Here is a 23,110-nt window from a genome sequence, read left to right as displayed (position 1 = left end):
CATTCCAGACACTGTCTTGAAATCACTCATGATGGGGATAGCTGAAAATGAAACCATTGCAAAGACGGAGAATTCTTCCCCATGGTGATTTCTGAAGGGCAGGAGGCAAATGGGAAAGAGGAAGCCGATGGCTTGCAGTGCTTTGCCTTTGATTTGCTCAGTGTGGCATCAGCCCAGACTGCCGTCATATAGATACACCCTGGCTACAAAGGAGCCCAAGTTCCGGGATGGCACTCCCCAGCGCAGTCCCCTGTTCGTGTGTGGTGTCATTTGGGGCACTTTTCTCCACCTTCAGGTCGTGGGCCCCAGCTCTGTACTCTTACAGAGAAGTCCCTAATCGTGCTTCTTCGTAAATATTGCAAAACCTTGGGCTTCGCATGTTTAATTTCTTTTAGCTTTCTTTTTTAACCAAATAGACCTACTGAGATCAAAGATTTATTTGCACAGTGAACCTAGAAACCATAAAAGCATACAAGGGAACAAGCAAATAAGCACCCCTATCAATATATTAACATATAAAACACTAATCATAACATCAAAGACTCTTAAAAACTTGCTAGAAACAATTACAACTTGTTCCTATAATCATTACAATTTGTACACTTATAAGAGGATTGCCTTTAAACTACCATAAGCCTTTGAAAGTTGAAACACCGGAAAGAGGGAATTTGTGAGCTTAAAAAACAATCTGCACACCAGGATCTGATTATATTCCTTTTCCTTCTATAATTGCTGGTCCCAAACCTACTCATTTTCTAACCTGAAATACCTGTGGTATGCTGGTGGGAGCTTTTAACTAGGAGGGAAGTGAGATTTTCCCAGGATATGTCAACATGATCTATCAAAGTGGAAGGAAATGGTATAGTGAACCAGCTTACCAGTGCCCACGTTCAGAGCGCAGAAATACAAAAGAGGCCTTGGAATGCAGGCTTAATCACTAGGAATAAATGGTAGTTGTATAATGTCTTATCTCCGCGATGGTGGTATAATATGGAGGAACCAAGGGAGTAGCTGTTCTCTTGTCATAATCCAGATCCATTGCATTTTTAAATCAGCCATTCTTTGGGGAGCAATGGTTGTTATTTTGCTATATAAGAAATATGGCAGAATTGCAGTTCTGTGTTCAGCGGAGTACTCTAACTCGAACACGTTTATGTTTGTATTATGGTTGGCAGTAAGTAATTTGGAGCAATTTATAGAAGGTTACTCATTAATTAACGCATGAAGCAGATCTTGAGCCCAACTAGTTGCTGGCCTCGTACATGGCTACTAATAGCCACCATTACTCGGCACCCCTGAATCCTCTCCATGGTACTTCCATACCAGCCATGTGTGCTTCCCTCATTCTTCTCCATCACCTTGTTTTGTTTTTTTTTTAATTTTTATTTTAACGTTTATTTATTTTTGAGACAGAGCATGAATGGGGGAGGGTCAGAGAGAGAGGGAGACACAGAATCTGAAGCAGGCTCCAGGCTCTGAGCAGTCAGCACAGAGCCCGACACGGGGCTCAAACTCAGGGACCACGAGATCGTGACCTGAGCCGAAGTCGGACACTTAACCGACCGAGCCACCCAGGCGCCCCTCCATCACCTTGTTTTATGATCATTATCATATGGGTTCAAGAAAAGAGTAACAAAGTTAAAAATTCGGGGAAAAAAAAAGTAAGTTAGCCGTTAACTTTTAGTAAAAGAAAAAAGTAAACAGGGATTATTGCTTGCTCTCCAGTCTACTCTGTAATTACCGAGGGCAGGAACTGTCTTAGTCACCTTCCTATCCTTGGTATGGTATGCTGCTATAAAGAAAAAAAAAGTACTCAATAAATATTGATTGGTTGACCAGATAAACAAAGGATGTGTATAGTTGCCAGAAACTGTCACAGGAATTTCATATACTCGAATGATGAACCATAAGAATCACTGCTATTTAATGGTTCCTAACCTACAAAAGGTAATTTGATATTGTTCAACTTAAGAACTATTGGTATTGTGGTACAAAGAGCGGGTAGTGCAATATTTACTGTATAGGCATCATTTCATCTTCATTTACTACCTCCTATGAAGTAATTAATATACTACTCCATGTTACAAAAGGTGAAATGGAGAATTAGGTGGGTTGAGTAATTTGCCATGGTCGCATAGCTAGTAAGTGGTTGGAGTGGGGTTCAAATGTACATTTGTGTAACTTAGGGTCTGAGTTACAGACATTAGAATAATTTCTCCCGGCATTAGGCTTTCAAACAGCTTAATAAGATAAGTAGCTTTTTAAAAATCATTTTACATAGTTTGGCATTCTTTTTTTAATTATTGTTAAACGTTTATTTACTTTTGACGGAGAGAGACAGGCAGAGCATGAGTGGGGGAGAGGCAGAGAGAGAAGGAGACACAGAATCCAAAGCAGGCTCCGGGCTCTGAGCTGTCAGCACAGAGCCTGACGCGGGGCTCGAACTCACAGACGGAGAGATCATGACCTGAGCTGAAGTCGGATGCTCAACCGACTGAGCCACCCAGACGCCCCTGCATATTTTGGCATTCCCATTGAGAAAGATAGTATGGCTGTTCTTGGTCATGGAGACCTAACAATGGAGCCAAATTTGAAAACGGGTCTTGATGGTTCCAAACCCTATACTCCTACTGTGTGACTCTGACTTCCCCTTGCCATTTTATATGATGAGTAAATTCTTCCAAGTCAGAATAGCACAAAGATATATGTTAGAGTATGACACTCCCCAGTTGCATTACTCAGAACCCCAAGTGCATTAAAGAACAAGTCCTATGACCTAATATTGCCTATTGTGGCCCCTCTTGAAAACTCACAATGCCTGCTTGTATGAATGCTCTGAGAAGTTCTGTAGTGAACCAAAACAAAACAAAACACCAATTTAACTCATTTAACCATATGAGATAGGTAGATAGATTTTTTTTTCTTTTCCTTTCCAATGGACACCCATTGCAGTTAGTGTTCTGGATAACACACTCAAAAACCCTTCTGTAAATTCTGTTCTGATACCCTAGATGGACTTCAAAGGCCTGATACTAATTCCTAGTATTCAGATTGCCTTTGGAGGGAGGGAATAACTCACCCAGAATATGTCTCAAAGTTCTGTGAATACCTTAATATGCTGGGATTGTACCAGGGATCATTTGAATCATGGAAAATATGACCCAAGAAAGCACTTCTATCAGGACCTTGTGGGCTGTGAGTTTGCTGTCTTCATAGGCAGCAGGTATGATAAGACTCCTCAAAGCAAAAGAGTTTTGTAGCTGGAAGGTTTTAGCAATTTAGATTTAGTAAGTATTGACTTGGGCATCCGTAATGTGTGAGGCATTTTCATAATACGTATGTTACTTATAAGCTGGGACTGTTTTCAAGTGATAGAAATCCAAATGAAATTGGCTTATGCAAAAAAAAAAAAAAAGAATTACAGAGTGTGTGTGTGTGTGTGTGTGTGTGTGTGTGTGTGTGTGTGTGTGTGTTGGGGTAAGGAGATTCATCTACTCATAAAACAGAGTCTAAGGATGTTCTGACTTCAGGAACAGCTTAATCCAGTTGCTCAAACTTGGTCCCCAGGCTGTCTCTATCCTCTGCCTCTTCTTTCTTGCATGGGTTTCATTTTCAGAAATGCTCTCCTCAGGTAGTGGGAAGCTCCAGACTAATTCTACCAGCACAGCACTTCCAGTGAAACACAGCTTTCCTGGGTTTTGATTAGGGCACATCACATACCAATCTTTGATCCAATTAAACACTCTCCCTGGCAGACTACAATCATCCTTAGAGTAGAATTAACCCCATGTGAGCCACGAAGATGGAAAAGAAATAGTTCCCCAAATGAAACCAAAGTGCTGGTGCCAGATACAAAAGAGGTGTTGCTTGATGGGCTTAGATGCAACACGTTATTCCTAATGTCTAAGAAGCTCTCGCCAAAGACGACAAATGAATTCCTGAGGCAAAAATTACATTTCCGTGTTTTGTTTTCTAGCTAAGAACCTAAATTACTCATGAATTCTATGCCAAAATCATTATTATAAGGGCCTGGCCATCTGAGAAGATATCAGTACCTATTTACTGATAGAATGTAAAAACGCATATGTTTAGCATTTTTTAAAATTGGCTGGACTGTGAAATTTTTGATATCATTTTCTTATGGTGTGTTAGATAGGCCACTTAATGTGTAACTATTACCATTTGAGAGGCATACTTAGTTCTTAAAGTATTATTAAATGTGAGCTAATAGCAAAATTAAATGTAACTGTAGTTTTCATTTCCAGGGTGTCCATCAAATAATTATTATAAAATTATATTATATCACTTAGTGCTTTGTGACAGGCTGCCATCATCTTGTTTCATCAAAGTAAAAAAGTATAGTATTTTGGCATTAATATTGTAATCTGATGTACTTTTTTCCTGCCTCAACTACCCCCTGTCATTCCAGAAAGTAATTAGCTCAACCAGATATTGATGGACCAGACCTGTTGGGTCATCTGTTTTTGGCCATTATTCTCAACAGACTCCAGATAATTCTAATTTACTTATCTCCAATGGAAAAATACTAAAAAGCACCATGCTGAAGTTAAAGGGAGGATGCTGGCGGGTAGGATTAGCAAGGCCTGCCCACTAACTCCTAAAATCCACTGATGCCTGTTGAGCCTTGGAGATTGATGTTTCTTCTCCATAAACCATGGTGTTCTTTACTTCATAGTGTTTGCACAGTATGGTGACCTTTCTCACATTGTAAAAGTAAATAGGTTGTTTTTGAATACTCAGAATTAAGCCATTAGCATGTGGGTTTCTTCATTCAGTTCATTTCCAATAAGGAACAATTTAGTTTTTCATGGAGTTGTTATTTCAGTGTAGCCACATTCTCTAGGCGTCAAGATTAAGAGAATCAACGTTGCCAATCAAAAGAGTGAAAAAAGTATCGGTTAACTCCCACTCCCACCTTAACCACAGAAGATTTCTTTCCGTATGAAAGCACCGTATCAGTGTAAAAGAACTGTTGCTGGTATGCAAATTTGGGCAAATCATGTACCCTCTATAAATCTTGATTTCCTCAGCTGTAAGAGTGGGATAGCAGTGGCCACGTCGCAGAATTTTTGAGAGGGAGAACCCTTACCTGTGTATATTATTATAAATAGTGTATTGCTAATTATCTTCTACTCAATCCCATTTGCTTTTGTGAACATGTCAGTACAAACCTAGAGGAAATGAAACCAGGTCTTTATGTTGGTATCAAGCAAGTGTGCAGGAAAACATCCTCATCTGGTAGCAGATTTGTAGCCACGTATTCCAGAAGTCTTACTCGGTTACTGTTGAACCCACAGTATCCCCAGACAACTGTCTGTATTACAGAATTAAAGGCCTGGAGCCTTTGCCTGAAGATGCTCTCAGAGTTTTCCCTTGAACACATGCTATTTTTATTTTTAAAGAAGTCTTACATAAAATGTCTAGTATAATTTTTTTTTCAACGTTTATTTATTTTTGGGACAGAGAGAGACAGAGCATGAACGGGGGAGGGGCAGAGAGAGAGGGAGACACAGAATCGGAAACAGGCTCCAGGCTCCGAGCCATCAGCCCAGAGCCTGACGCGGGGCTCGAACTCACGGACCGCGAGATCGTGACCTGGCTGAAGTCGGACGCTTAACCGACTAAAATGTCTAGTATAAAGACGATAATGATATTATTAATACTAATATAGCAGTCACCTTTTACTAAACACTTACTCTATGCAGACATTGCTTGAAGTACTATACCTACAGTTTCTTATTTGCTATTTCGACAGACTTATGACAGAAGCAGCATTATCCCCACTTTACAGATGAGTAAACTGAGGTTTCGATAAATTAATAATTCGAGGATCTTTGGCTCATACATGGTGACGTTGGGATTCAACCTTGAGCACGTGGACTTCAATTCCCAATTGGACAATTAACAGTGTTCTGATAATGCCCTTCCCTGGGCCAAGATTGCAAGTGATTGTTCTTCTCCACAAATTTGTATATGTGTTTATCAGGAAATCTGCTTTTCCCACCTCGTTCTGTGGTTGGCTTCAAGAACTAAAATAGCAGTGACAGCAGTGCTTTATGCTAATATATCTGTTACTTTTAAGACCACAGCAATTTAAAGCCACATGGAAGATGTATCTCAAAATCCTTCTGTGACCATCCTCAGAGTTCTGATTTTGCTTGTTTGCACAAATATAACCACGCAATGAGTTCATTTCAGCTTTCATTGATTGTCCGCTATGTTCAAGATCCTATAGGCACTGTTGAAATAATGACAGAAATGCTAATAGGACCTAACTTGGATGAGCAGTGTTCTACACCCTGACTAAACTGATCAACTTTTCAAAACAAAGATCTTTTAATGCGAGGACTCTTGCAAGGTGTGGACAAGTTTCCACCTTAAAATACAGAATCCATTGCATGTTGGTAGTGTTTTGAAACAATAGCCGTGTCTAACAGGGCAGCCAATTTTCAAAGTAGACTACAAGTTCATGTTTAACTTCACCTAAAGAGCTAATATTATATAAATAGGAAGCTATTTTAAAGAAGAAAAAAATTGTGCTCATATTTTAAGTGTTTATTTAACCATTCTGTAATTCATAGACAATGTATAACTGTTGTCTAGTTTTATGATATTCTTAAAAGAGGGTGGGTGCCTGAACCAAATATTTAGCAGTGGGAATTATAAAATCATAAGGCGATTAAGTTAGCTAGTCGCGGAATTCCAATATTGCTTTTTAAATGACTTCAGGATATAGGAGGTACTAAGGTTATTATCTGTTATCAGGAATACAGTGGAATTGTACAACTGGATAATAACCAAACAAACTGACACAATGTAAAATTACATTATCAGTGTGTTAAAACAAAATTGCGCCCTAAAGGAGTCCACATGCCAGCTCAGAGCGGCAGTGTAATTATGCTTAACTCTGATAATTAAAATACAACGGAGATCAACAGAATCATTTTCATTAAGAAAATTATTAATGATGGTGGTATAACAGTAATTGATTGCAGAGCACCACAGGATAACGCGATGCCGAAAACCCAACATGTTTCAGGAACATCTGAGGCTTTTTCTGGTTATGTTCTATGAGAAAGAGAGAGGTTTAGAGGAGTAATTTATTATGCCTGTTCTAGGAATCCGTGGTTGTAAAAATGGCTGCTTTAGAAAACCACCATTTGGATTCAAATCGTCATTTCTGAGGGGTTCTTAAGGTCAAGATGAGTGACCCCAGTAGGTACTGTGTTATTTACAATAGAGCCGTCTGTTGCAAATTGCAGAACAACAGCCATTTCAGCAACTATCAGGCCTTCTGTCATTTCCTTTTCTTCCTACGTGTCTACTGTTTTTACAATTACGTTAGTGATTTACTTGGGTTATTTCAGTCTGGTTCCGATCGTACTGACTCCTTTATGTCCTTCGTTATCACCAATGTTTGTTATGTGATGTGAGAAAATACATTTGTTTTCATAGCCACATCTCTATGAATTTCCCTAATGAAATGTTGGTAAATAATCCTGCATGGTTATACTATTAATTACCTTAGTGGATCAGGTGGGCTATCACATATTAGAGAGAAATTATTCTAAACCACCCTGGACCCATACATGAATGAAAAGTCTTGTCTCTTAGGGGTAAATACCCAGGTGGGATGTTGGCAAATGATAAGAACTAAGAATATATCAGTTTTGTAAGTATAAAAATGAGAAATGAAGAGTGGGGTCTTTAGAGAGGTGACTCACTGTCATTCAGGGATGTTAGCTTGTCATATTCAAAGAGATGCTGATCTTGAAAGCTACCCCCCGAAGTATCTTTGACAGCTAAAATGAGGGACAACTCTTTAGGATGGATTCTTCTCAGAGTGCGATACCGTGACTACTTTTTTAAGACAGTGTATTACGTAGAAGAAATTATGATATACTTTCAAATGAAAAAGCAGAATAGGAAGTTTTGTCCCCAGAATGATTGTGAGTATATTTAAAAAGTGTATGTGGGGGCGCCTGGGTGGCTCAGTCAGTCGGTTAAGCATCCGACTCTTGGTTTCAGCTCAGGTCATGGTCTCACGGTTTGTGAGTTCGAGCCCTGAGTCAGCCTCTGCGCTGACAGTGCTGAGCCTGCTTGGGATTCTCTCTCTGTCTTCTTACCCTCTCTTTCTCTCTCAAAATAAATAAATAAACTTAAAAAAAAAGCGTATGTGCAGGGACACATACTTGAAAGAAAGACCTAGAAATTAGAAGAGTATTTCTGTAGAGGTTATGGTAAGATTTGGGGAGGATATTTTTGTATCCCTCTTTTATAATTTTCTTTACATTGATTTTTTTTCTAATATAATTTAGGAAAAATATTTGCAAATGAAAATCACCCTTTGTCTTAACTACATTCTCACTCTTCTTTTTATGCAAGCCAAACTAAAAGAACAAAGAAACCTTTGCCTTGCCCACAAAATGTCTCTCATCCATAGAATTTAAGTTATTCCTTAGTGAGTTAATTATTTTTCTTTAGCACCTCTGTGAATGTCCTGGCACTCTGTTTCACAAGACAATTTTCTAAATAAAATAAAAGTAATTGAGCCAATGGTTTATGCATGATATGACCCAGGTGTCATGAGTGATACAAAAGAATATGAAACACTCCCACCCCAGATTATGGTACTTCTTGAAAAACCTTAATTGACGAAGGTTACATAATACTGAGTTCAGTCCTGCAAGGTCAAAGAAATGGGGAGAGGCATTTGAGGAGGTTGAAATTGTGTGCCTGAAAATTTATGGACTACAGTGCATACGGTGTTTTCATGAGTGTATTGGCACACGCTTTAGGTAGAGCAGAGAATTTGCAAATAAAACCAGTGAGGAAGCCTCCACAAGCATCCAAGGGCCATGTTGTAGGTTCCATTAAATGCTCAGTCTGAAGACCTTGCAATGGAGGCAAGTGGAGAGCAACTGAAAGTTTTGAGGCACACACAATCACATTGGGATTTTACTAAGATTTCTGTGTCCAAGGGTTCAGCTTAGGTCCATCCATTAAGGAAACTGAGACTTTTTCTGTCAAGGAAATAGTATTGGTAGCTACACCCCTCTCGAAGACAGTAGTAAATCATCCACCTTGATCTACTCATTCCCTGACTTCTTTAATTTTTCAACTCCAAATGAACCTCTATCCCTTTGCCCCATCACCATCATTTTCCTGTCCAGCAGCAACTCCTGCCGTTACCTCCAGATTACCTGACTTGACTTCTGTGGGTTCATGATTCCAGTCACCAATCTCATACCTCCTCACCTCTCTCTCTCTCTCTCTGACTTTTACTGTACTGGGCTGACAACACCCCTATTCTGGTCAGTCCAACTCTCCACTTTCCCCTGATATTTGTGATCCACAGTGAGAGCCACGTAAACATATGGTCAGAATAAAACCAACGAACTACCATTACTAATGACAACAATGAAATCGCAGCAAATAACCCAATGCTGACCAGTTTGTATCACATTTGACTGCGAGGTAAATGTGAACCCTCAGTGTATATAACCTAGCGATACAGATTTATTTTCCTGACCAGTGTGCAAGGTGACTATGTCAGACTTCTGTCTCCCCAAATATATAAAGCCCCTTGTTAGATGGTGACCTCACTTCTCATTTCACAGAGAAAGTGGAAAAGTGGAGGTGCATATAACCCTCCAAAGGCTTCCCATCACCATTAGACTGATTACAAGGATTGATTTGGCCCATGGGACCAAATCTGGCCCACTGCCTATTTTTGTAAATAAAGTTTAAATGGAACACAGCTAAGCCTGTTTGTTTATATTGGTCTGTGGCTGCTTTTACACTGTAAGAATGGAGTTGAGCATTTGCAGAGACCATGTAGCCTGCAAAAGCTTAAAATATTTACTATTTGGCTCTTTATAAAAAAGCTTGCCAATCCCTGAACTAAACCTTACAAAGTCATTATTTTGGCTTACCAGGCCCTTCATGGTCTGCCCCTGAATATCTCCGTGGTTACATTTACTACACTCCCCAGCCACTCCGTTGGAGTGGTTACAGACCCGTTGCTTTTGCTTCCTAGTCCAAAAATTGCCTGTTTCCAGCCCTTTGTACTGTGCTCTGCCCCCACGTTGCTCCCTCTCTTATGGCATTCAGAGCACTCTAAAGGTTGCCTTCACAGAGTCTGCCTAATTAGTCTGCTGCTCTAGGTCTTTCGTTCCTTTTTCTCCTCTGTATAAGTCAGCTCAGGCTGTTACAACAAAAGAGCAAAGGCAGGATATTGTAAACAATAGACACGTATTTCCCACCGTTCCATAGTGTGGGAAGTCCAAGATCAAAGAGCAGGCAGATTTGGAGACTGATGAGAGCCCTCTTCCTGATTTGCAGATGGTGACCACCTTTCTGTATCCTCACACAGAGGAGGGAGAGAGAGAAGGAGCTCCTTCATTCTCTTCTTACAGGGGCACTGATCCCATCATGACCGAATTATCTCCCAAAGGCGTCATGTCCTAATATTGAGGCTTCATACTCAGGGTTAGGGCTTCAACGTAACGATTGAGGGAGCATATACAGTTTAGAACGTCCTCTCTCATCTATGTTCATATTTGACATTTTAGTATTTATTTAAATGTTTAATAGCACTATCTCACCCCTGGAATGAGAGTTCTTCAAGGATAGGGATTCTGGTTTCTAAGGCATGGCGCTTAGTAGGGGCTCATTAAATATTCGTGAATGGATGAATGGATAAATGAAGAAGTTGCAGCTCATTCTTTAATATGGAAAGCAATATGATATGCACCTAATAATGTTTCCACAGTTATCTCCTTGACTTTCTCCAACTTTCTGAGGTGTCCTCAAATTTTATTCTTTAACTTCACTATGGAAGTTTAACTATTGTATTTCTAATTTACAGGAAGTTTGTCTTACTCTCTGACAGTTGACAGGGTTTTTTTTTTCCCCAACATCTTGGGGATATTCTTTCCTTTACCTCCAAAGAAAGAAACTGAAGGATACTGATGAAGTTGTATGCCCTGTGCATGGTTTCTTAATTTCCTTTACTGTTTCGGTTCCTGTGTTTGGTATTGAAGCTTTCCTTAAATGGCTAGAGACCCACGAGTATCTGCTTTATCTTTGAAGAATGGGACAATAAGGCTAAATATAAGAACAGCATGAGTTGGCAGGTGGTAGGTCTTGCAGAGGGTCAACTGATGGGTTTTGCACAGGGTCATAGGATGTCAATCGGTGAGTTTTAAAGCATCGTAGGAGGGCAACTCAGCCATGATAATGATGTCCCCAAATAACAGTCCATGTAATTTTTTGTCTTAGCGTGGGTAGCTTCTTCAGAGAATGCCAGTCTAGTCTCTGAGATTTATGAACCTTGCAGCCAGCAATCTGAGGCCTTAGTGGGTGAAAGGGACCAGGTGGTATGTTGGAAAAGTCCTATCTCATTGTTGAGACTATAGATATTCCTTTAATCTAATTCAGGTGACATTTTAGCATCACCCTTTGCTGAGACTGTCTCTCTGGATCTGAAGCCTCAGTTCCAGTTCTTTCTCCAAAGACTCAGCCTCCATCTCGTATCAGAGTGCAAAGGGACTGCCCCTTAACTCTACGGGGAACAGCTGAGCATGTGAAGCTAACAGCTTCTTACTCAGGATGCCAGTCTTACAAAGTTTAGGTCCACTGCTCGCTCAGCTTACCCTTCAAGGCACCAGGTGCCTTTCATTCCTAATTTTTTCCAGGATTCTATGGAATAAATCTTCTTCTTGTTGGCCAACAGTTCTTCAGATACTTGGATTCCAGCTTTCCGTGCTTTGCTTTGTCATCCGTCACTCCATTAGTTTCCTAGCTTCCAAGATTTTGTTGACTTCTGTTGCCTAATGTGCACTCTCTTTGTCCTATCTTCTTTTGTTTTCCTCTTTACTGTCATGTTTATGAGAGGGAATAGAAAATAAATGCATGCAGTCAATTCATCATACTTAACAGGAATTCCTGTCTGCTTCCTTTCCTAGGCAGTTTCTGCAAAGTTTTCTGCACTCACTTCTTTGACTTCCTCAATCCCAGCATTTTCTCTTCTTTCCAGTTTCTGCCCTCTGGCTTTATCGAAGTGACTCTCTCACAAGTCTCCTGTGGTTTCTTGTTGCCAATTTTTTATTCTTCTGGGTTTGATCTATCACTTTCTACATCCAGCAACAGGTGTCTCCATCACTATCCATCCACTAACTGTTATCATTCCCTAGTCTGCTTTCTCCTCATTTATGTTTCCCATAGATTAGCTACCTATATGTTTTAACTACCCTACTCCTTAGAGCTTCACTTCTTACTCATTCTCCACAGATACCTTTATACTTCAACTCTACTTATTTATTTAAAATTCCTCAAATACCTGTCTTCGTATATCATGTTCCCTTTGCCTAATAACTTTCTAGCTACCTTTATCGTTGCTAACAGGTACCATCCAAGATCTGGCATGTAGCATCAGTACGTCTGGACAGCCTTCCCTGCCCTGTCCCCTGCGGGGGGGAGAGCTCCACCCCTACCCTTCATTGTCCCAGGTTGGGTGTGAACACCTCAAATGCAGTGACTCCATTTCTCACCTCTGTAACTCCACAGACTGTACACAGGGCACACTCACCGAATTTTGAATTATCACTTAATGGCTTTTATAATGCATTATTCAACAGAGTAAACTCTAGTGTGACTTGTTTGGCTTCAGAAATTATTTGTATGGAAATTATTTGAAAATCCAGTACCTAAAATGCTATTCTCCTCCTATTTAGAAAAGTATCCCATGCCTCAGCAAGCTTTTTGAAATGCTAGGGAATCTGGTACAAGAGGATTTCTTTGGAATGTCCCACATACACAGAGCATACATCGTGCTCCATCAGTCTGCCTTAAGATGTGGAAAAGAATTGAGAAAACATTAAAATCGACATCCATGCAAAAGATGCTGTCAAACCCTAGGGTTTTGTTGGACATCTTTGTGCACCAGTCACGCCAAGACATTGGCTCACTATTACTCGGCAGTTCTTTCTGGATCCACTTCACCTTCCCCTGTCAGACGGTAACTGTCTGTCGTTCTCAGTTCTTCACTGGCGGAAAGTCAGTCAGACCTCACGTCTTCACCCTGAAACCTGAAATTGGAAGCTTTTCATTTTGCTCTTGGTGTATAAGTCAACCCCATTTTTGAAGGCTATTTTTAAACTTAAAAGGTCACCTTCTGTGCCATGACATACAATAGAACTTCAGAGAAGATGTATTCTCATTAGTCTGTCTGAGGTCTGTGAAGACTGTCAGACAACAGTGGGGTCAACCAAGATAGTATATCGTGGTGTCGCAAGGAAGAATATCCCAACCAAGGGAATGGATCCGAAATACATACATTTAAGTATAACAGATAAGATCTTTCTATCTATCTATTTATGTAGTTCTATCTACTGCCCATTGAAATTCAATGAGAATAAATTACTTTAAGCCAGTTTTTCCTTCAGAAATCTGGTATTTATCATCACTGTCTGGTCTCCGTTCTCAGTAACGATTTTCAAGAATGACTGCTTTCCAGTTCGGCCCCCTTTACGTTGTATGGACTTTCAAGAAATAGAAGACTCACGGGTTCTTAGGAAAGCCAATATTTGCCAAGTATTTCTAATGAGGAAATTAAGGTCTCATAATGAATATGACCTGATGAGTAATGCATATGTCTACTGCCCTCCCACCACAAAAAAAGATGTAAAATTTGTCAATAAATGAGTAAATAATCATTTGAAGTCTGCAGCACCAAACTAGTTTTGTAATGCAAATGAAATCTTATGTGTCTTAAATATAATTTCTGCTATCTTGATGTGTTTTGTGTGTAGGTTTCTAGGTTAAGTTGTGTGTTTTGCTGTTAAATATTCTCACCTGGTCGGTCCAGAATGGTCTGATCTGAAGTCTAAGGAAGCAAAATAAATGACCTATGAAGGACATTTAGGCCAAACAGTAGTTTAGTTGAGAAATCTTCCTTCATAGTTTTGCATTTTGACTAGAGATACAGATAAGAAAAATAACTATCAGTGAGATGAAGTGAGGAGAAAATGTGTATAAGAAATGGGCAAGTTACTTTTTATCTTACCATTGGCTTTAAATGTACCATTTTAGTTAGCTATCTCAAAGGAAATTAAGATAATCATCTTTACATGTAATGAAGGAAGATTATAAAAAGGAGGCCATGAGGCACCTGGGTGGCTCAGTCTGTTAAGCATTCAGCTTCAGCTCGGGGTATGATCTCGTGGTTTGTGAGTTTGAGCTCCGCATCGGACTCTGTGCTGACAGCTCAGAGCCTGGAGCCTGCTTCGGATTCTGTGTCTCCCTCTCTCTGCCCCTCCCCTGCTCACTCTATGTGTGTCTCTCTCTCAAAAATAAATTAAAAAGGGGCGCCTGGGTGGCGCAGTCGGTTAAGCGTCCGACTTCAGCCAGGTCACGATCTCGCGGTCCGGGAGTTCGAGCCCTGTGCCGGGCTCTGGGCTGATGGCTCGGAGCCTGGAGCCTGTTTCCGATTCTGTGTCTCCCTCTCTCTCTGCCCCTCCCCCGTTCATGCTCTGTCTCTCTCTGTCCCAAAAATAAATAAACGTTGAAAAAAAAAATTAAAAATAAATAAATAAATAAATAAATAAAACATTTTTTAAAAAAGGAGGCCATCACATGAAATTTGGGAGTGTATGTTCTTCAATTCGCTGAAGTATTAGTCGGGTACCAAAAGCCAGGTAAGGAATCTGTGAACTCTTTGTGAGATGTTCAGGTTACATTTTACTTTGGTATGCTAGCTACTAGGGTATAATTTGTTTATATCTAAATGATCTTTCTTTTAAGAAATTTGGCTAATGTCTTGTACTTCGTATGTGGCCTGCCAAGCAGCAATATGGCATTCCACTTACTAGAAACACCAAAAACCTCAGGCCCCACTCAAGCCTCCTGAATCCAAAACTGCATTTTAACAAGATCCTGGGTGATCTTTGTGCACGTTTAAGTTTGGGGAGCCAAGGTCTAGTGATTGCTGATGTGACTTTAACAGAACAATATGCCGAAGGGTGGCAATAATTAACCTTGCAATATACTGGCGTAATAACTCACTGAGACTTGTGAATTTATTTGCAAATAACAAACAGCACTGTAGAGCATGAGAATATCATAAAGGAAAAATAAGATTGTTGAAAAGTTCTTCCTGTTTTGTCCTTAAACATACAACAGCTTGAGTGCTATCTTTTTTGGCTCTCCCCTCATTCCCACAAATGGGATTAGAGAAAAGAAAATGCTGCTGTACTCTAGTTAATGGGAACATTTATTGCTGCTTTTCCTCTTCTTTCCAGCACCTCTTAATTTATATTAGGCATTAAATTGTAATGCCGTTTCTTTTCATGGTGAAAATGTCCCCAAGTGTATGCCTTTAAATCAATTCGTTGTTGTTTTGCAAAACAAAATGCTAAATAAGTACTTAGGGGAAACACAGGCCCCCTGAACCCTGGGACTCTCCGGAGACTCCTGTCTGTCATCCTTCCTGCACAGCAAAAGGGGAAAAAAACAAATTTGCTGAGCCACACATTTCAAGTTGTCGACAACCCCATCCACGAGAAAACAGAAGAGAATATATATGCTCTCTGTCCTGTCAAAAGGCTTTCACCTTATCTTGAGAGACTGTCAGGGCAGGAACATCAGTGAATGGACAGGAGTCTATTAAATTAATAAGCTGCTGGATGGTGTCTGGAGAGTTATGATGCTCCATAAATCCAGTTTGATCATGGTGGACAAGGTTTAAATCTGCAGACTTCTAATACACATCCAGTTCTTGGATTGGATTTGAAGTTTTGTGCCGGAGACACAGAGATAGTCCTGCAGCATGTGAATTAAGATTTATCTTTTTTTTTTTCTATCCTTTTTTTTTTTCTTCTTCTTACACTACTTACAAAAATGAAAGCACCTTAGGGATCCTAGCAAATGTTACTGCTGGAAATGAAAGAACCGTTGTCAAGGTGAAACCGTGACCTAGAAGCCTAAAATCAAACCTTGGTCATTCTATTCAAGCAGCCCCATCAGAACCCAGTGTAAGAGGTCTGTGCGGAAGGAAGGATGCCTGAACTTATCTATAGCCTATTTTATAGTGATGCCTGTCAAATTCTACTCGTCTGTATTTATGACAGAAAGAAAACTAATGGTGTCAGATCTGCCCTATAGTAATAAAAAAATCAGGAAATATTTTCTTCACCCCATTAAATAAAGTCTTCTGATATAGCCTTTACTGTGATATAGGTTTATTTGAGTTTTTGGCTTCCCACCCTTTTAAGCCAAAGAACTATACATTATTCGAACAAATTCTCAAACTATTAACTTCGGGTTGGGAACAACATATTTACACTTTACTGATAAATAAAACCCTTCAAATTAAAAAAGTGGAACTTGTTCAAGATCATAAAAGCCTCGCTGTTGAGTCGGTTTATTACACTGGTTATAATATTCAAACCATGAGGAAACTGTTAATTAACAGTTACTTCACATTGTTTCTCCAACCTGTGATTATTTTTATAAAGTTAGATTTTTCTCTCTTACCTTGGAACATAATTAGGTTAGAGAAATCTAGAATGACACGCAATGTTTTGTTATAACCGATGCTACGTGCCCACTTCACCATATTTAAAAGTCACCGTAAGAGTCATCCAATTAACACAGTCGTCTCCTATAACAATGTTAAATCATTATAGTCAGGAAGAATGTGTGCAGAAGGAGGGGGCAGTTCATCTATGCTCACTGAGCAGGGTATGCGGAGCCCTGTCCTGGGCGTGGAATTATTAAATGCTAACAAATATCCCAAGACAACAGTGTAACCATTGCTGGTTTTCTAATAATGGCGACATTGAAGTGTCAGAGCTTAAATAACTTGCCAAGTCGCAAAGCTAACAGATGACACAGCTCGTATTGAACCCACCCTGCTTTTCATTCTTTCATCCATTTGACAGCTTTTTATTGAGGGCCTACTGTGTGCCAGCCAATTTTGTAGGCTCCGAAGTGAGCAAAACAGGCAAGAATCCCGGTACTTTTGAGCTAACATTTTTGGTTAGTGGGCAAAAACTCATCAGTAAACTGATCAGGGTTCAAGTTCTCTCTCTCTCTCTCTCTCTCTCACACACACACACACACACACACACACACACACACACACATACACACACACACATCCTGCTTCTTTTACATAGAAACCATTAAGAGAAGAAACAAATGAATGCATGAACGAACCCCTCGTGGTTCCTACAAGCATCTGCTCTGGGATTTACTTCTTGACCTCTGGAAATTACTAACTTTTTCAGTTAAAAAAAAATTGTGGAGTGTTTTCCCCCATAACTTACTAACAAATTTCTGAGCGTTAAGGTCCTGTCCTGTAACACCAATATACTGCCCATTAGTAGTCAGAGATTAAATAGATGCTTTGATAATTACCTCATTCAGTGCAGTTGTGAATAAATCTCTGTGTCACTCTCTCCTCCCACCGCTACAGTGGTATGTCCCTAGCCAGGAAATGCTTAAGAAAACAGATGAGTCCCACACTGTGCCCCGCAGGTCAGAAAATTCTGGCTTTGTGGAACAAAGAGGAGGGGAAAGCCTGGAAGGCCAGGACTCTTAATGGGAACTCCCTGCTTCTGGTTTTTTCAAGTTTAATTCTAGAGACTGTGTCAATACAAGAATCTGAGCTGCTCTTTAAAGCAGGAAGGAGACCACTATTATGTTCGCTCCTATTGAAACGCTAACAGGACTTGAGAAAAGAATATTGAAAAGTTTTTGAAGATTGTTATCTGGCAAACATTCCATAAACAGTATCTCCCTGAAAACATTTACTTGTATTTTGATTCCAGCTCTGAGTCCTAGGAGCAGGGAGAGTTTGGGATCAATGCCTGACTAATAGGAAGCACTTGAGAAATATTTGTTGAAAGAATAAATGAATGTTCAGCTTCTCTCTCCCGCCTTCCCTTTTTGCCCCAGTTTCCTCCGTTGAAAGTGGAGAAAATAGATTGGGTCAGGAAGCAATAAAATAGATAACAATTTATATTTAAAGAGTGAGATGAGCTGATAGTTTTCTTGTTGTTAATGCTTTTCTATCCTATGAGATTTTGTATTCTACAGTGGCAGCTTTGTTTTGCGTCGCACCTAGGTGTTAGTCATGCCAAACCCACAGAACTACATGGAAAGTATACATGGTTCCACATCTAGCTTTCTGTGCAGAGATAAAACATTTGACATTAAAAGGCAAAAAAAAAAAACCCAGAAACTCAACTTTGTTGAGCACTTACTTTATCACAAAGTTGTATGCCATATGCTGCTACTCTGCAAGGGTTACTATGAGTATTGTAGGTTAAAAAAAAACCAAAACAATATATTTTGAGGGTTTATAGATAGTTTTATAGCTAGTGAGGGATAGAGTCAGAATTTACACCCATGTGTTTTTCACAACACAACATAGCCTGCAAATTAAATGGTGTTTATTCCTACCCATGCACTTACCTTTTCATCATGTTAAAATGTGACCTGCCTACCAAATTAATGAAACAATTTAGCCCACACTGACTTAAATCTAAACAGAAGAAGAATCCGTTTTGAAAAACACTGAAAGGTAGGAGGTAAATTGTTGTATCAATAGAAATATAAATAAGACATTTTAAGAAGAAACATTTCAGTACAGTTAATTCGACTTTCCCTAATCTGCGTTTTTTTAAGTCAATTCTGGCATGCGGTGAATTGGCAAACAATGAAATGTACAAATCATAAGTGTGCAATCAAGATACAGAACACATCTGTCACCCCAGCAGGTCTCCCATATACCAAAAGACAACGACAGTTGATCTCTATTAACATCAGCTAGTTTTGTCTGTTCTTAAATTTCGTATGAAGGAAATCATGGGAGTTGGAGTCATAGACTCCGTGACTTCTTGTGCTCAACACAAGGTTTTAGAGATTCATGCATGTCGTTTTACGTATTCAGTTTTTCTGTCTGTTGCTGCCTCGTATTCCACTGTATCACTCTGCCATCTCTTATTTATCCATTCTCCTATTGATGGGTCTTTGCATCATTCTCTTCACATTTGCAGCACTGGGTTTCTCCGAAGAGGGAGACTGTTTTATTTTTAAGAGAGTCTGTCTGGAAGCCTCTGGTAGCAATGGCCAGAAATCAGGGGACATTTTGACTGAAAGAAGTCTGTCAGAAGAGCATGAGTCAAAATCCTGTGCTTTTGTGTTTCAGTGACCTTCAAATCTTATTGACCCCAATCAGTCTTTAGGAATCAAAGCAAACTGCATCACTAGATGTTCCTGTACTTCAGTTTTATCAGTTATCTTTTTGACTGCCTAACCAAAGCAATTCGAAGAAAAATGAAATTTAAAGATTTTCCAGTGGTCTTAGTGTGTGAATATACATGGGCTCCTTCACTTTTCGGGTCTTTATTTCTCTTTGTCTTATTAATTGCCTTCCACAAAGCAACAGAGCTATCTTAAAAGCACTTTGAAATCCCTGGATGAAAACAGCCAAAGCCATGGAAAATATCAGCATTATTATATCAGTTAATAGGCAATTGAAGCAATGAAAGGAATAACCAGAAAGACAAATGAATGGCTGAGAGGTAAAACAATTATTTAAAGGAGAAATAATGGGTAATAGTAACCAGGGTTCTGAGAACAGGAATAAAACGTGTATCAGGAGGAGACGGATCTTAAAGGGAAGTGGTACACTTCGACTTAATTAGAGGACCGTGAAAACGGACACTACCAGACAATATCAGATAGCTTTGGTACTCTTTATATGAATTAGTTAAAGCATTAAGAACAATCACAGAATATGCCTTGATCTGCATTTTATTGAAGAATGTGCACCATTGCTGGAGAAATACATTTTTGAGAAACTTCCCAGAATCTAAATTGCTCAGACATTAAAAGAGAGAGAGAGAGAGAGAAAGAGAGAGAGGAGAGAGAGAGAGAGCAAATAAAAAATACAATCCTGAGAAACAAGAAATCATACAGTTAACAGCAATTGGCCGCGATGCCCTAACCTTCAACTCTGAAAGTATGATGAACTAATGTGGTTGATCTGTTAGTTGAAACAAATGTTCAAAAATGTTGGAACGGAAGCATGTGAGACATGAGGGAGTGAATAGGTTCTCTGGCCAGCCAAAAAGTCCACTGATATTAGAATATGGGCAATTCATTTAAAAACATAAAAATAAATAAATGAGTTTACTATAACAGTGAAAGGGGTGGCATAAAACAAACAGAATTACCCCTGGCTATTTATAACAGGTCCTCTTTCTTTCTTTCTTTCTTTCTTTCTTTCTTTCTTTCTTTCTTTAAGAAAGAACTGTATGGATACTTGTATGGAGTTAAATTACAAAATGTCTTTAAACCTCTAACTGAAGAATAGAAAAATTCAGATAAAAAATTCATATTTAAACCTTTGCAGAAATACATTTCTATAGAATTATGTTTTGCATTTGGATAAATCATTTATACATTTTGAGGATAAGGGTGATTATTTCTCCATTGTTGGTATGAGTTTAAAATTAAAATATAAAACAGGAATTTACCAAGCCACTCTGTTCTTTAAAAAAAAAAAAAGACAGATTAAGGATAGATAAAAAATCTTTTTACACATCAAGATTTCTTAAAGTTCTTCATGAGATAAGAGTTAAGTAACTGTTAGCATACATTAGGAAACATAACTGCCTTGGCGTGGAAAAAATGTCTTTTGTTTCATCTGGATACTAACAGTTGGGAAAGAAAGATAAACTCTTCCCAGAAGTCTTTAGGTTCTCCTTCATGTTAGCTTGTCTTACAAATAATCAGCTAATCTTTGAAAACTTCCTTGATAAAAAACACTGGAAACTGTTAATCAAATATATTGGTTAATTAAACTTTGCAGTCATTTTGAGATTAGAGAATCGTGGTCCTACTCTTTAGGGTATGATTTTATTTGTTTTTCATTTGTGGGATCCCTGGTAACACTGGCTTTGCTTCTAGTATGGTTTCCATAGGGGAAAACCTTTCCAGAACCCCAGCCAAAATCCTTTTCAGCTGCATTTCCATTTTAAGTCTCAGAGCTTACAATCTTGTAATGAAAGCTCAGATAGGCAATACTTTCTCTTTTTGTGCTAAAAAGGCTGCAGACAGTATTGTATAATAGTGATGGAGAAAGATGAACCCGCACCCCTATTGACGAGTTAAAGCAAGATACTAAGCAAAATTAGGTTTTGTACATGTGTTGAAAAATTACTTTGGCAACAAAGAGTAGGTCTAAGCACACACATACATACGCATACACCCGTACATTTAAGCACGCCTATGTGAATATACACCTATGTGCAAACACGCCCTTTAATAACCATCGCTGAATTTGTTAATTGTGAAAATGGAACTTCTGGTATCACCATGCCCCCTAGCTCCACATTAAAGTACTGTTTTAGCTTTGACTGTTAAATAGGGTGGTTATCGTGTGTCTCCTTAAAAGCATTAGGATGTCTTAGTAAACTCTCCCTAATACTATGTAGCATTTCAAATCAAATATAAGATCAGAGAATACATTATTCTACTGTAGACATAAAATAAATGAAAATCAATAAAGAACATAAAACAGTGTCTTAAATATCCCCTAGGGTCTACAGCTGCAGTCCAGCTTCCTCATTTCGACGCAGCAAGTGGGCTGGGTACTAAACAGAAGATTGAGAGTGTGTGCATGTGTGTGTACAGGGGTGAAGGGAGGTTATAGTCTGAATTGCCAAAATTTGAAAATGCTTCAAATATCAAAAACTGTGAAGTCGGTCATACGGCAATGTCTCTCGTTCTGATGAAAAGAGCTTTAGTCACAATTTTGTAAACCTGTGTGAGTTGCTTCACAAACAACCTTTGAAAACCCACTTACGTGCAGGAATTAGGGGGATTGCCTCTTAGCAATCCGGATTATAAATAACACTTGTGCAAGAGGACAAGAAACGAAAACAGAAGGGCATAGTTTATAGTGAATAACAGTGTTGAGGTTTTGCATACATGTGGAATCAGTTTTTTAGTTCAGTCCTAGGAAGAGACTAACGTGTTCATTGGGCTTTTTAAATTTCACTGAATATATGTCTGCATAAATCCCTTGCCCCAAGGACTCATGTCTTTCTCATATGTATTCTGGGGAATATTCACGTTCTTGGTAGAGGAGGAAATCTGTAAAATTCACCTGCCCAAAATAAGGGAATTCTATTTTCCATTGTTAGACCGCAGACCTCTGGATACTTTTCAGCTTTGAGTGGTCTGCTGGCAGTGTAGTTTCAATAGAGGCTCCAGGGCAGTGCTAAGACCAGCTTCACTTTTCCCCCCTTTTCTCTTTGAATCCCCGTGGGGCTCTGTGATTTTTTTTCATAGCTGGACTAAAGTTGTGTCAACGGGAGACCCGCACCATAAAGACTGAAATGTTAAAGAAAGCTACAAGGAACAGCTTTGAGGCAAGGTTTCAAGCTTTGTCATCACGCTTGAAGAATTTTCTGTTTAATGTACTGTAATGCAGTATTCAATGGGGACACGTTTAATTGAGTTTTACACAACCCAGTTGGGAGTAGAGCTGCAAGGTAGGTGATGTCTAGGTTTTTAATCTTCCACTCCGGAGAGGCTTGTTGACGGAGAGGTTCTTTCTCTTTGCGAGAAAAAAAAAGGAAGCATGAGAAATGATACATCCGTGGATAAAACCAATTGGCAACCCCCAAAGGAATGAGGGCGATAAGGCGAATCCAGCACTTGTAAGAAATAAAAGAATCCAACTGTTCATTTAAATGAGAAACAACACCCGGGAAGGAGGAGGCAGGGAGGCTGGGTGCAGGAATGGGGAGGAACCCAGGCTGACAAATCGAACCGGTGATGCAGGAGGAAGGACTTCCAGCAAACAATCAGCGGCTTGTTAGGGGGATTATCAAGGAGATACTTACTGATGTGTATTTTGAAGGAAAATAAGAGGGAGAAGGGGGGCATTTTTACATTGAGGACATTGAATAACGGGCAGAAGTGTGTAGGGAGGGAGCTGCTATTACACAAACAGCATTTAAAATAAATCACCATTCTTCCTAAAGTTCTAACCTAACCCCTGCATCAG

General features: G+C 39.3%; 1 protein-coding gene across 1 annotated transcript in view; it reads left to right on the top strand.

Annotated features, from left to right (window-relative positions):
- Nucleotides 1–23,110, top strand: part of ZFPM2 (zinc finger protein, FOG family member 2) — a 372,521-nt gene that overhangs the window by 210,100 nt on the left and 139,311 nt on the right. The gene's annotated exons all lie outside the window — the stretch shown is intronic.

The sequence above is a fragment of the Lynx rufus genome, unplaced genomic scaffold, assembly GCF_022079265.1.
Source record: "Lynx rufus isolate CCGP_SWC_20201006 ecotype Redwood Valley unplaced genomic scaffold, mLynRuf1.p SCAF_26, whole genome shotgun sequence".
Lineage (NCBI taxonomy): Eukaryota > Metazoa > Chordata > Mammalia > Carnivora > Felidae > Lynx > Lynx rufus.
Note: the sequence above shows the minus strand (reverse complement) of the source record. Positions and strands in the feature narration are given on the sequence as shown.